The 13465-nt window shown below is 44.9% G+C and overlaps 1 protein-coding gene across 8 annotated transcripts in view; it reads left to right on the forward strand.

The window, feature by feature from the left end:
• The first annotated feature begins 12021 nt into the window (after positions 1–12021).
• SYNCRIP (synaptotagmin binding cytoplasmic RNA interacting protein) overlaps positions 12022–13465 on the forward strand; it is a 28238-nt gene continuing 26794 nt past the window's right edge. For 6 of the 8 annotated variants that reach the window (XM_067560721.1, XM_067560722.1, XM_067560723.1 and 3 more), the window contains exon 1: positions 12153–12284. The gene's annotated coding sequence lies outside the window, so the exon portion shown is untranslated. Of the gene's footprint in view, positions 12285–13465 lie in introns of all 8 variants that reach the window. The other 2 variants (XM_067560728.1, XM_067560727.1) reach the window with 2 other exon arrangements.

Genomic DNA, 13465 nt, shown 5'->3' on the forward strand with positions numbered 1-13465 from the left:
GGGTAGCCACAGCTTGGCTGGCTCTCTGCCAGCAAGAGCAGCTGGGCAGCTCTCACTGGCGGGAAGTCGTGGAGCCCAGTGTGGGGTGGGAGGGGGAAGAGCCCAGTGCGGGGCTCATGTGTGACTTTTCCAAAATTCAGCAGCACACCTGTTCATGTCTGACAGCACGCTGGTTGGGAAATGCTGCTCTAATAAATTTCACAACTGGTCAAGGACACAGGGTGAGGGATGTAGGCAAAGACATTGTTATGAAAAACATACATACCTTTGTGAAGGATTTTATCAGGCTCTGTAAGCATATTATGCTTTGTGTAAAGATTTCCTCATGCTTTATTTATGGATTCTATCATGCCTTGTGCAATGATTTTATGAAATTTTCCAACATCATGACACTTCTAATAAATAATAATCAAGTTGTAAATAAGAAGTATGTTTGTCAAACATGACGTGGTGCAAAGTTTAAAACACAGGGCAAAATTAAAAATAACTAAAGTGCTGAGATTGTTTAGATGAGGACACAGATTTTATGTAAGGGGGGCAGTTCTCTGCGTCTTGGGGTGCAGGATGGTGATAGAAGGGCTTGTCCCTTGCAGTTGTCTCAATATTCACTATTCTCCCTGTTTTCTTGTAGTGTGGACTGGTGAGGAAAGGGTCTGTAAGTTGGAGTTGGGGAAGTGAAGGATGTCTCCCAGTGTGCGGAGCTATCAGAGGGCTGCAGGACATAGGGAGATTAGGGAGGAGTCGTGAAGGTAGTACTACTTTGTTCTGCAGCAGGACTGTCTGCTTGATTGTCTTGACAGTTCCCTGTTCTCCTCTTTCTCCTTTGCAACATGGAGAAGGAAACTTACTCTCCACTTTTCTGTCTTCTTCACCCTCCGTGAGAAGCAGCCACAAGGCCACCAAACATGTCATCCCTTATTCTCCTTCTCTTTCCTCAAATTTGTGATGCATTCACCCAGTGATAGCACCCTGGTCCTTGGGGGCCATGGCATGCCAGATGCCAAGATGGGGGAACAGAGAAAAAGCACAAGTAGTTCTTACCCAGTTTTAGTCTCCATGCCAAAACTGATAACATGTTGCTTTTTCTCCTCTATTGAAGTTCCAGTCCCATGAGCTCTTTCCAGTCTGGGTTTTCCAACTTCCTTCCCAATTTGTATAGACCTCTGGGATGGAAGGTGAATTTTGGGGGGATTGGGGGTAATTAGTAATTGCATATACATGTCTTCAGCCTGTCAGTTGGCTGGGGTTAGTTGGTTGATGGGGCGGATGTCCACCTAATGTTGGAGGATGTTACCCTGAGATGTCCACAAAAAAGGGGAAAAGATCTTGTTCAAAAAGGCAATGGACAAACCAGGAAGATATGCCACTTTGCTGTTTGCCAGGATGGTGCCCCCAGAAGTGGGGCAGGAATGGAAGGAAAATCACAAATTACAAGAGCAGTCATGAGAGCTGCATTGCTTTGCAATGTGTGACCAAAAATAGAAGCACTTTCTTTGCATAAAATTATCTTTTGTGACACTGCCAATCAGCATAAAGTGCACTGCAAAATAAATAGAAATCTGCAGTAATTGCTCTGAATCGAAGAGGGATAGTCATGAATGCCTTATGATGTCTGACAATCTCAAATTTACCTGATAAATTCTCAAGTCAGATAAAAAAAAATGAGGGCATTAATGAAACTCTGAGTCAAAGTATTTTTTCTGTTGCTTTTTTCTTTTCTGTATCTGTCGCTACAATAAACATGCCTGCCATGCAATGCATTTGGTTTTTAACCCACTGTTTTCAATGGAGTGAGGGAGATGCTGCCACTATTTAATGCCACTGTTTTCAGTGGAGTGAGGGAGATGCTGCAATCAGCCAGGAAGGAGAGGGAGCAATCAGCAATAGAGGAGGGGATTGCAGGAGGATGCCCAGCATGTTTGGTCAGTGCTAGTGGGATTTCATATTTTGGAGAAATAAATGGTATGGAGCATTTGGATTCTCTGGTGTGGCCACCATTTTGAGTATGCCGGATGCCAGGCAGGGGAGGAGACACACTTAAAGAAGAGGAGGTGGAGAAAGGGTGGCCAAACCAGAGTAGTACCCTGATTGTACCCAGAACAAAGTTAAATTCCCCAGTTCAGTTGTACTGTAATATACCACATAATACTTACTGAGAGAGGTCCCCTCACCAGCACTGGCAGGTTGAACTCTACATGTAATTCAGGTTGATTCACTGCCCTGTGATTCTGGGGTCTCATGGGTCTGTAGCACTGTCTCTGCCATGCAGCTTAGCAGGTCAAAGAGATCCTTTTGCATGGTGTCTTTGTTGGCATCTGCAGGAGTGTTCTTAATGGTGTATACAGCATGCTGTTGTTCAGTGATGGCCCTCTTTGCAAAAATATGGTCTGGCTCTTCGTAGTAGCTGCAGACCATGTGAACTGTGAACAAAGCAGTGTGGAATAGCAGTGGAAGGACTGCCAGAAGTGGAACAGTTGGTTTGAAATGGAGATGCATCTACTTTGTTGAAGGAAAGCATCCTGAATGTCAGTGAACTTGCTTTCAAAGTAGGTTAATTAACACAGGCTGAGACACTAGATAATTCAAAACAAGAACTTTTACTTGTGGATGTAAAGTAGTTTATCCAAAAATCCTTAAATTAATCCAAAACAACTTTCAAGCCCAGGGCTTGCCTACACATGGAGTTATTTAGGAACAGCTATTCCTGAATAACCTCATGTGTGGACACTTATTGTGGAATAAGACGGTTCACACATTTGGGTGTGAAAATTAATTATATCTAATTCAATTATGTGTTTTAAAGGGGCTGATCGGTGAAAAATAATGTGGTGTAGTCTCCAGTTGATAAATTTATATTGTAAAGTAATTGATCCAAACTCTAAACCTGCAAACATGCTTAACTTTATTTGCATGAGTAGTCTCATTGACTTAAACGGTAATACTTAACTGAGTAAAGTTAAGCTCACGCTTTAGTTTGCAAGATGAGAGCACAAGCTTCTAGAGGGAGATTAAATGTGTGAGGCCTCGAGTTTGTTTTTTGTTTTCTAATTAGGTTTATTGCTATATTTGTTTAGCTATACAAACACACATTGTCACATTTGTCGGTATCAGCAGAGAGACCGAGGACTGAATAGATGTGAAAACTGAATTACAACCTAACCCCAAAAGATGGCTCATGCAGTTCAAGATTGAGTCAAAATAGCCTGGGGAAGCTTGTGCTGCAGCTGCTGCTAAACCCTGCTCTGTTCTATGAATAGAGAGTTTCTCTCTCCAAAACAATAAAACTAGGGCCGTGTCTACACTAGAAAAATAATTCAACCTAACATAGTAATTACTGCAATGGTTGATGTCCACTCTACTCTCCTTGGGAGTGAGCAGAGAAGCAGCCCAGGGCTTCTCAGTTCCTGCAAGGAACTGGGCAGCCATGTCAATTTCACAGCTGAGCCAAAATTGAGGAGGCTGCTCTAGTTCCCTGCAGGTGGAGAAGTGCCAGGCTTCTCGCTTGGCTCCCAGCCAAGAGCAGAGACCAGCTGCTCAGCTCTGGGAGACATTCTTGTAATTGAAAGAATGACAGCCCCACAGCTGATGTAAGGGATGCAGTGTCTACATTGACACTGTGTCACCCTAACTAAGCAGACATAAGCCCTATACTTCTCACTGAGGTGGTTTTATTATGTTGGCATAGCAGGGGAGTTACATCGGTGAGAGGAGCATTTTAGTCTGTACACCTCCACTGCTGACTTTTGTCAGCAAAATTCTCTAGTGTAGACCAGTGCTAGCACTTTTCATCAGCTCAAATGTAATTGTACAGGTGAGCCTAGATTTTCAATAGAATTGTGCTCAAGTGAGAAATAAGAGCATAAGAATGGCCATATTGGGTCAGACCAATGGTCCATCTAGCCCAGTATCCTGTCTTCTGACAGTGGCCGATACTAGATGCTTCAAGAGGAATGAACAGAACAGGACGATCATCAAGTGATTAATCCCCTGTCATCTACTCCCAGCATCTGGCAGTCAGAAGCTTAGGGACATCCAGAGCATGGGATTGCATCCCTGATCATCTTGGCTAATAGCCATTGATGATCCTATCCTCTTATCTAATTATCTTATCTAGCCATTGATGGACCCATCCTCCATGAATTTATCCAATTCTTTTTTAATCCAGTTATAGTTTTTGCTCTCACAACATCCCGTGACAACAAGTTCCGCAGATTGACTGCATTTTGTGAAGAAGTGCTTCCTTTTGTTTTAACCATGCTGCATATTAATTTCATTGGGTGACTCCTGGTTCTTGTGTAGGGTAAATAACATTTCCTTATTCACTTTGTCCACACCTTTCATGATTTTCTAGACCTTTAACATATTCTCCGTCATTCATCTCTTTTCCAAGTTGAATAGTCCCAGTCCTTTTAATATCTCCTCGTATAGAAGCTGTTCCATACCCTTAATCATTTTTGTTGCCCTTCTCTGTACATTTTCTGTTTTTAATATATCTTTTTTGAGACCAGGTGATCTGAACTGCATGCAGTATTCAAGGTGTGGGCATATCATGGATTTATATAGTGACATTATATTAACTGTCTTATTATCTATCCCTTTCCTAATTGTTCCTAATATTCTGTTAGCTTTTTTGACTGCCGCTGCACATTGAGCAGATGTATTCAGAGAACTATCCAAAACTCCAATATCTCTTGCCTGAGTGGTAACAACTAATTTAGACCCCACCATTTTGTATGTCTAGTTGGGATTATGTTTCTCAATGTGCATTACTCTCCATTTATCAACATTTAATTTCATCTGCCATTTTGTTGCCCAGTCACACAGTTTTGTGAGATGATCCCTTTATAATTCTTCACAGTCAGCTTTGGTATTAACTAGTTTGACTAATTTTGTGTCAGCTGCAAACTTTGCCACCTTACTGTTTTGCCTTTTTCCAGATCATTTATGAATATGTTGAACTGCACTGGTCCCAGTACAGACCCCTGGGGACACCACTATTTACCTCTCTCCATTCTGAAAACTGACCATTTATTCCTTTGCTTACTGTCTTTTAACCAGTTACTGATCCATGAGAGGACTTTCCCTCTTACCTCATGACTGCTTAGTTTGCTTAAGAGCCTTTAGTGAGGCACCTTGTCAAAGGCATTCTGAAAGTCCAAGAACACTATATGCACTGGATCATCCATGTCCACATTTGTTGACGTCCTCAAAGAATTCTAATAGATTGATGAGTCATGGTTTCCCTTTACAAAGCCGTGTTTATTGTTCCCCAACAAATTGAGTTCATCTATGTGCTTGAGAATTCTTTACTATAGTTTCAACCAATTTGCCTGGTAGTGAAGTTAGGCTTACCAGCCTGTATTTGCCAGGATCACCTCTGGAGCCTTTTAAAAAAATTGGCATTACATTAGCTATCCTCCAGTTATCTGGTACAAAAGCTGACTTAAGTGATAGGTTACATACCACAATGAGTAATTCTGCAATTTCATATTTGAGTTCGTTCAGAAATCTTGGGTGAATACCAAATCACCAGGACCAGATTACTGTTTATCAGTTTGTTCCAAAAACTCTTCTATTGACACCTCAATCTGAGACAGTTCCTAAAAAGAATGGCTCAGGTGTGGGAATCTCCCTCATATCCTTTGCAGAGAGGACTGATGCAAAGAATTCATTTAGCTTCTCCACAATGGCCTTGTCTTCCTTGAGTGCTCTTTTAGCACCTTGATCGTCCAAGTGGCCCTATTGACTGTTCGGAAGGGTTCCTGCTTCTGATGTACTTAAAAAAAAAATTTGCTGTAAGTTTTTGAGTCTTTTGCTAGCTTCAAATTTTTTTTAGCCTAGCTAATTATACTTTTACACTTGATTTCCCAGAGTTTATGTTCCTTTCTATTTCCTCAATAGGATCTGACTTCCAATTTTTAAAGGATGCCTTTTTTCCTCTAACCATTTTGTTTACTCTGTTGTTTAGTCCTGGTGGCATTTGTTTGGTCCCCTTACAATTCTTTTTAATTTGGGGGTATGCATTTAATTTGAGCCTCCATAATGGTGTTTTTAAAAAGTTTCCATGCAGCTTGCAGGCATGTCACTCTTGTGACTGTTCCTTTTAATTTCCATTTAATTAGCTTCCACATTTTTGTGTAGTACCCCTTTCTGATGTTAAAATCTACTCTGGTGGGTTTCTTTGGTATTCCCTCACCCCCACAAGGATGTTAAATTTAATTTTACTATGGCCACTATTACTGAATAGTTCAGCTATATTCATCTTGTGGACCAGATCCTGTGCTCCATTTAGGATTAAATCAAGAATTGCCTCTCCCCTTGTGGGCTCCAGGACTAGCTGTTCCAAGAAGCAGCTATTAATGATGTTTAGAATTTTATCTCTGCATCTGGTCCTGAGGTGATATGTACCCATCAATATGCGGATAGTTGAAATCCCACATTATTATTGGGTTTTCTATTTTAATAGTCTCTCTAATCTCCCTGAGCATTTCACAATCACCATCAACATCCTGGTCAAGTGACCAATAGTATATTCCTATACTATATTCTTATTACGGAATTTCTATCCATAGAGATTCTGTGGTACAGTTTGATTCATTGAAGATTTTTACTGTTTTTGACTATGTTCCTTTTCTTTTACACTGCTACTCCCCCACCAGCATGAACTATTCTGTGATTCCTATATATTTTGTACCCTGGTATTACAATGTCCTATTGACTGTCATCATTCTACCAAGTTTCTGTTATGCCTGTGATATCAATATCCTCATTTAATACCAGGCATTCAAGGTCACCCGTCTTAGTATTTAGACCTCTTGCATTTGTATACAAGCATAACATTTATCACTTTATAACATTTATCACTTATTTAACGTTGGTCACTTTTTAGTTGTCTGACTTTGTGATATAATTGAATGGGACTTTTTTTCATTTGACTGTTTCTCTTCAGTGCCTACCTGTACTTTATCAACTTCTAACCTCTCCTTTTTACTAGGATATAGAGAATCCTGGTTAATGGATCCTTCTTTATGGGAGGTCTCTGTCCCAACTGTATGCTCCTCTGCACTGGTTGGCTTTCCCCTTTCCTTAGTTGAAAAACTCCTCTACAACCTTTTTAATTTTACATATCAGCAATCTGGTTGCATTTCGGTTTAGGTGAAGAAGCCCATCCTTCCTGTGTAGGCTCCTTTCCCAAAAGGCTCTTTGGTTGCTAATGAACCTCCCTACACCATCATCTCATCCACACAGTGAGACCTTGCAGTTCTGCCTAATTGGCCCTGCACGTGGAACTGGAAACACTTCAGAGAATGCTACCATGGAATTCCTGTCTCTTACCTAGCAGCCTAAATTTGTCTTCCAGGATCTCTCTCTTTTCCTATGTCATTGGTATCCACATGTACCATGACCACCATCCCCTTAACAACACAGATGCTGTGAGATTGGGGGTGGGACAGCTCTCCTGTGTCATCTATGTACCTCTCTGTCTCCCTTAACTCCTCCAGTTCTGCCACTCTCATCTCAAAACCCCAACCATACTCGGTCTCTGAGGGCCAGGAGTTTCTTGCGTGGAATGCACACTACACCACCTGCCCATAAGGCAGGTAATCAAACATGCTGCATTCAGTGAAATAAACTGGATAGCCCTCATTCTGCTGCTGGGCTTCTGCCTGCATTCTTTTTACTCCTGCAGCTATTTATTGTTTTATTTTGAGATGTCACTTTTGTGGATGTGATATGCATCAAACAGAAACTGAAGACTAGACTGCTGCTACACTTAGTACTTGAAGGATTTTATTCTTTAAATGTACTTTACTTTATAACTTTTAAAATATATGCTAGTGGATCAGAAACAAAATGTAGACCTCTTTGAAAGCTTGTGATGATGCAAATCCAATTTCTGCTTCTATTGCTTGTCTGCTGTAATTGTAGGGCCCTCATCAGTCTTCTTCTGCTGATCCTGTCTCAGGCCCTGATCTTGCACATGGGCAGACCCATGTGGCCACACAGTGCTCTGTCGACTTCTGTAGAACTTTGTACAAGCACATGTCTTTTTTCATGCAGTCAGCTGTAGGATCGTGGCCTTAGATTCTAAGAGGACTCCAGGCACAAGCACAACTTTCTGTATGTTAGAGAAAGTCAATTAGTCATGTGAAACAGAACTCTTGGTGCAGATCCCAGGTTACCAAGTACTACTATTCTAGAAGCCACACATTGCATGCAAACATTTCTGATAAGTTTTTTTCCAGGAGCTGATTCTGCATGCTAAAATCACCCCCCCCCTTTTTTTGGGGGGGGGGGGGGGAGTTTACTTTCTGATTTCATCTGCCTCATCTTGGCAGACCGTATTCTGCTCTGTTATACTGGTAGTAATGGTAAGTAACAACTGAATTTAGAGGAGTTGCATGGCAGAATTCAACCCTCTATACAGGAAAATTCAAGGAGTCAAATTTAGACCCATTATATGCAGCTGTAACACCTATGGAAGTCTTTTGGCCAAATTCAGCTATGATGTAAACAATGGCGTAAGTTAGTCAGAAAATGTGTTGTAGTGGCAAAGTTATTTTGACTTAGTCTGATTTCATAACACTGTGTTTCCCTATGATTTTTTGGTGGGGAGTGTGAAGAAGATGCTTAAAATCAAGTTTCCCTCTGCAAAGTGAGTCTAAATGGGAATTACTTTCTCAACAAATCTGCTCCGTCTATATATTCAGTCATATCTGCTGAGTTTTTTATAAGACGTGTAGTGACAAAAGTACGTTTTTATTATTTCTGTGAGTACTGCAGAGCTAACCTACAGTTCTGGGAAAAAGAGTTGGATATTATTCTCGCTCAGAGTTCATCGATTATTAAATATGTTCCAGTTTAGGGCCACATTCCACCCACAGAAACCCCAACTGAAGGCAATATACTTTTTTATATAAGTAATACATATTAAAATGCAGTTCTACCGTGCAAAATGACTTAAAATGGTATGTTTGTTATGTCTCAATGACTCCAGATCAAAAATTTGCTTTGATTCCAAGTAAAAAAAGATACCTGCTAACTGATTAGACACTATAGTGATGAGTGCTATTACAAAAATCCTTATATAAGCATTTAATTCAGAAGAAAAACATGTTTTACTTATAAATGTAGTAAATTTGATTTGGTGCAACTGAGCCATACAGAATCCCACAATACCATTTTCAAAGTCTCTTTCACAATAAAACTGAACTATGATAGTCACATGTTTATACAGTGTAAGATATAAAGTAAAACATTTTCATGCAACATTTTCCCTGAAAACTGGCCCCAAAACATCCTTCTCTTGACTAAAGATGTCACCTGTATGTAGAGCTGGCTGAAGTTTTGTAAACATTTCTTTTTGGTCAAAAAATGACCTTTTGTTAATGAAGAACATTGTTGCATTTTTTTATGCATAACTGGTGTGTGTTAATCTTTTTTAATTTAATCTAATACATCAAATTGTTTCATTTACTGAACCTGGGTTTTCAGAAAACAAAAATGTTCAATGTTTTAGAAAAAAGTGTTGAAAAAAATCACAAGTTAGAAAAATGAGTGTTTCAAACATCTTGAATCAAAAACAATTTTGATTTTTTTGTGAAAACCCATTTCCATTTTTTCCGATCAATTGTATCATGATATAGTATAATCTACAATTTACTTGTGTTCATATGTTCAGATTGACTACAAACACTTGAGATTTTTAAAATTAAAAATACAACATTTTTTTTTTACTTAAGTATTTTGATCTGTCACTTAAGTGGCTGAATACCAGTTGTGATGTTCAGATTCTTAATGCATATATGCTATTACTGTATACCTGATACATTTATATATAGGTATTTCTTAAAAGTGGACTTGTGACCTAATTAGCTATACTTGTTCTATTCTTGGGTGCTGTGAGGACTATTGGAGAAGGTTTTGTACCCAGACCTTTAGGCCTACCAGGTTACAAATTTGTGCCAAACACCTCATCCAAGATGGGGGACCAAAAAAAAACAAAAAACAACATCCAGCAAGCTGAAAATGATGTTGGACATATTAAATTAATATATATTACTTTGTTACCTCAGTGTCAGAATTTTTTATTTTTGATATACATTTTAAACAATAAAAGGAAGAGAATGTTAAATTTGTATGGAATGTTAGATAACACTGGAATTAAACTAGGTGACATCTCTTAAACGAGTTACAGTTAAGAGGTATCAAGGTACTGACATGAAGAATTTACATTTGAGGGGTCTGCTTGAGATGTTACTTTGCTGGTTGTAGAACTCCTGTTGATGTGTGTTGGAGCCTAGTGCAGAAAGGTTAGGCCTAATTGTTCTACCAATTCTATATTAAATGGCAAAAAATTATGTAAATATAGAGGTAAGGTTGCTTGGTAGTATGTCATTCCCTTGCAGAATGTTGATTTGAGCAAACAAATTTCTGGAAACCAGAAAATGCAGTCTTAATTCTGTTCTTTCAACAATGCCCGAAAATGCCCCATTACCCTGCCAACCCCAAAGTTGCTGTAAAGTATGTGTGGTAAAGGAGCATATTGGGGCATCCTTGAAAGAATTGATTTCACATCCTTTTACAACCCATTCATTCTCACACACAGGATTCCAACACTATTAAAGGACAAAAAGGGGGAGAAAAAAAGTTGCCTATGCCATCCTGCCTCTACTCTCTTTGAGCAGTGCCTCAATATGCACCTAGCTGCTCACAATGGCCCTTGGTGCTAATTAAGACCTTCCAGACCCTGGTTTACTCAGAGGTATCCAACTCCCCAGAAAGATAGCACGTGTACAGTTTAGAACAACTTTGCAACTCCCTTACACTTACTCACAGGACACCATCTACACTTAACCATCATAAAAGCATTAGGATCCTTTCATATTCCACCTACTCCAGAGGTGCAATGGCCAAGTGAAATAAAACTGTAGCACTGAAATCAGTTTTATTTTAAATTCTGGTCCCTAACATGCACCTCCCATAAATCCCTCCTGGATTTATCTTCCTCACACACGAATGGCTTGCAGCATCAGTTTGAAGCCAACAGAAATGAGATTGGCGAACTTTCTGAATTTGTTCCCATCCTGGAGTTGAAACTAGGCAGGAAACCCCCTGCTGGTAACCCAGTGGATGCGAACTGGCATCCATGCATGCAGAGGTGTCTACCAGTGCAGCCAAATGCAAGGGTCAGGGTTTTTGAGTAAGAAACAAACGCATGGTCCGCTCAAGCATAAACGTGAGCCAGTCTTTTAATTCCCTCTGTTAACCTAAGCCGAGTGAGTCGTTTCTCTCAAAGCGCGAGGAGACAACTCCTTCGGCGCTCTCAGGAGCACACAGCGGCACAACCACGAAGCACACAAAGCGCTAGCGTTGCGCCCTCTTCCCTTTGTTTGCCGGGCTTTGTTTCCTGTCACTTCAGCCCGCTGGGCCGCCTGAGCCCCCGCCGCTTTGCATCGCGCAGCGCGCTGTTAGGAACCCGGTAAAGCTGCGCTTGCAGCGTGGGGGACCAGGCGTGCTCCTGGGCGGCAGGGCAGGGCGCCGGCAGCGGTTCGCGCTCGAGCTGCACAAGTGCCGATGCTGCTGACGTGCAGCGAGGCAGGGCAAGCTCCACGTTGCCCGCGCCCCCAGCTCGCTCCCACCCCGCGTGGGGACGGGATCCCTGGCATGCCGGGACTCGGGAGCGAGGGGGACGGCCAGGGTGGCGCGCGGAGGCCGCGGCGGCGCCCTGGACGCCGGGGCAGAGTGTCCTCGCTCGGGGCCCGTGCACCCGCCCCGAGACTGGGTTAGTGAGAACAGAGGGGCGCCGCCGGGCCAGACGCGCCCAGGCGCGAGGAGAGGGACTGGCGGCAGTTTGTTCATTCATACTCTGCTCGGGCGGGCCGAGCGCGCCCCTCTCCCGTGGCACGTACAGCGCGCGGGGTGCGGTGGAAGAAGGGGAGGAGGAGCGAACGGGCGCGCGCGCGCTGGCAGCCCAGCGGGCGGGGCGCGGCGATAACCCTTGCGGAGCTGCCTGGGAGACCCCGGGTTTGGGGCTGCGCCAGCGCGCGCGGCGCCTGGCCCTCTCCGCCTGCCTCTCTCTTCCTCCCCCCTCCCCAGCCGAGTGGAAGGGGCTGGGGTTGGTGCCAGCAGCGGCGTGAGCGCTCGAGCGGCCGCCATTTTACGCCAGCTCCAGCACACTGTCCGGACACGCCGCGGGAGCGGAGAGGGGCAGCTCCTCCGCACGCCGAGCCGCCAGCCGCGCCCCGAGCCCCTTCGCCCGGCCTTCGCCCCCACAGCGACAGGTCAGACACCAGGCCGCGGCGGGCGGGCGGGCTGGATCCGCGGCCTGGGCTCTCTCCAGGCAGCGGCGGCAGCAGCAGCAGCAGCCGCCCCATGGGCGGGAGCGGGCCTGGGGGTTTCGAGCCGGGGGGGGGAGCGAGGGGAGCCGGCTCCTTGGAAAATGGAGTCCGGCGGGCGGGGGAGCAGCACGCGGGGCCCAGGCCGCGTGAGCCGCGCCGGGGAGCTGGGGCCCGGCTGCCAGCTGCTGCATGACGGGCGGGGGGAGCTGGCTGCTTTCGTGGCTGCTCTTGCCGGGCATGGGGGTGGGCGGCCCCAGCTGGTGGCCGCGTACTAGGCCACGCAGCGGGCGGGACGCGTGGCTTTCGCCTCATTGTCCTGCCCGGCCGGCAACTCCATTCATTGCCATGAGGCGCCGGGTCAGGCCCGCCGGCCTCGGGGCTACTTGGCTGCGGCCTCGGCGCCCAGCGTGCGGGATCGAGCCGAGCCGAGCCTCGTGTGCTACGGCTCGCGTATGGGGGGAGCGGGCGGCGGCTCTGCTCAGCGTGGCGTGGGAGCCGGCCCGGGCCAGCGCATTGTTCCACGGCCAGGGAAGGGAGGCGGCGACGCAAGGAGGCGCGGCGAGCTCCCGGTGGAATGGTGAGGTCGGGCCCGGGGTGAACTTGCAGTGGCTGTGGGCTGTCTCGGGGGCCGCCGGCGGCTGGGGTGAGAGGTGGGGATAGCTGGGGTTGGGGGATGAGGCCGCTCCTCGGGGGGAGGGACGGGGAAGTCGGTCACTGGAGGAAGTTGTAGGACATCTGAACGTGCAGCGGAGCACGTGTTTCCATTGGGCTCATGGCGGCTACTGCCGCCCCCGTGGGTGGGTGCGGACTGGGAAGCGCTTTGTTCCTTCTGCCTGCTCGGCAGGCTCTGAAGCGGAGGCGGGACGGACCCCGACCCCGTGGCCGGCCAGCCGGGATGGCCCGTGATTTACCCCGATGGATGGTGGGCTTGAAATAGGCGATCAAGGAGGAAGCAGCAGTGAGTGTCAGTGACTATCGCGCGGTAGTAGCGGCTGCTGCGCTGCATGCTGCAGGTTTGCTTTCGTGCTTTTCCTCCCTTCCCCCTCCCACCTCCGCCATTGGCGTCTTGCTCCATTACTAACTTGTTCAGGGCTTCTTAGGGATTGTTATAGAGACAGAGAGGG

This window comes from Emydura macquarii, unplaced genomic scaffold (genome assembly GCF_026122565.2).
Source record: "Emydura macquarii macquarii isolate MOO-44397 ecotype Brisbane River unplaced genomic scaffold, CSIRO-AGI_Emac_v2 contig_2297, whole genome shotgun sequence".
Classification (NCBI taxonomy): domain Eukaryota; kingdom Metazoa; phylum Chordata; order Testudines; family Chelidae; genus Emydura; species Emydura macquarii.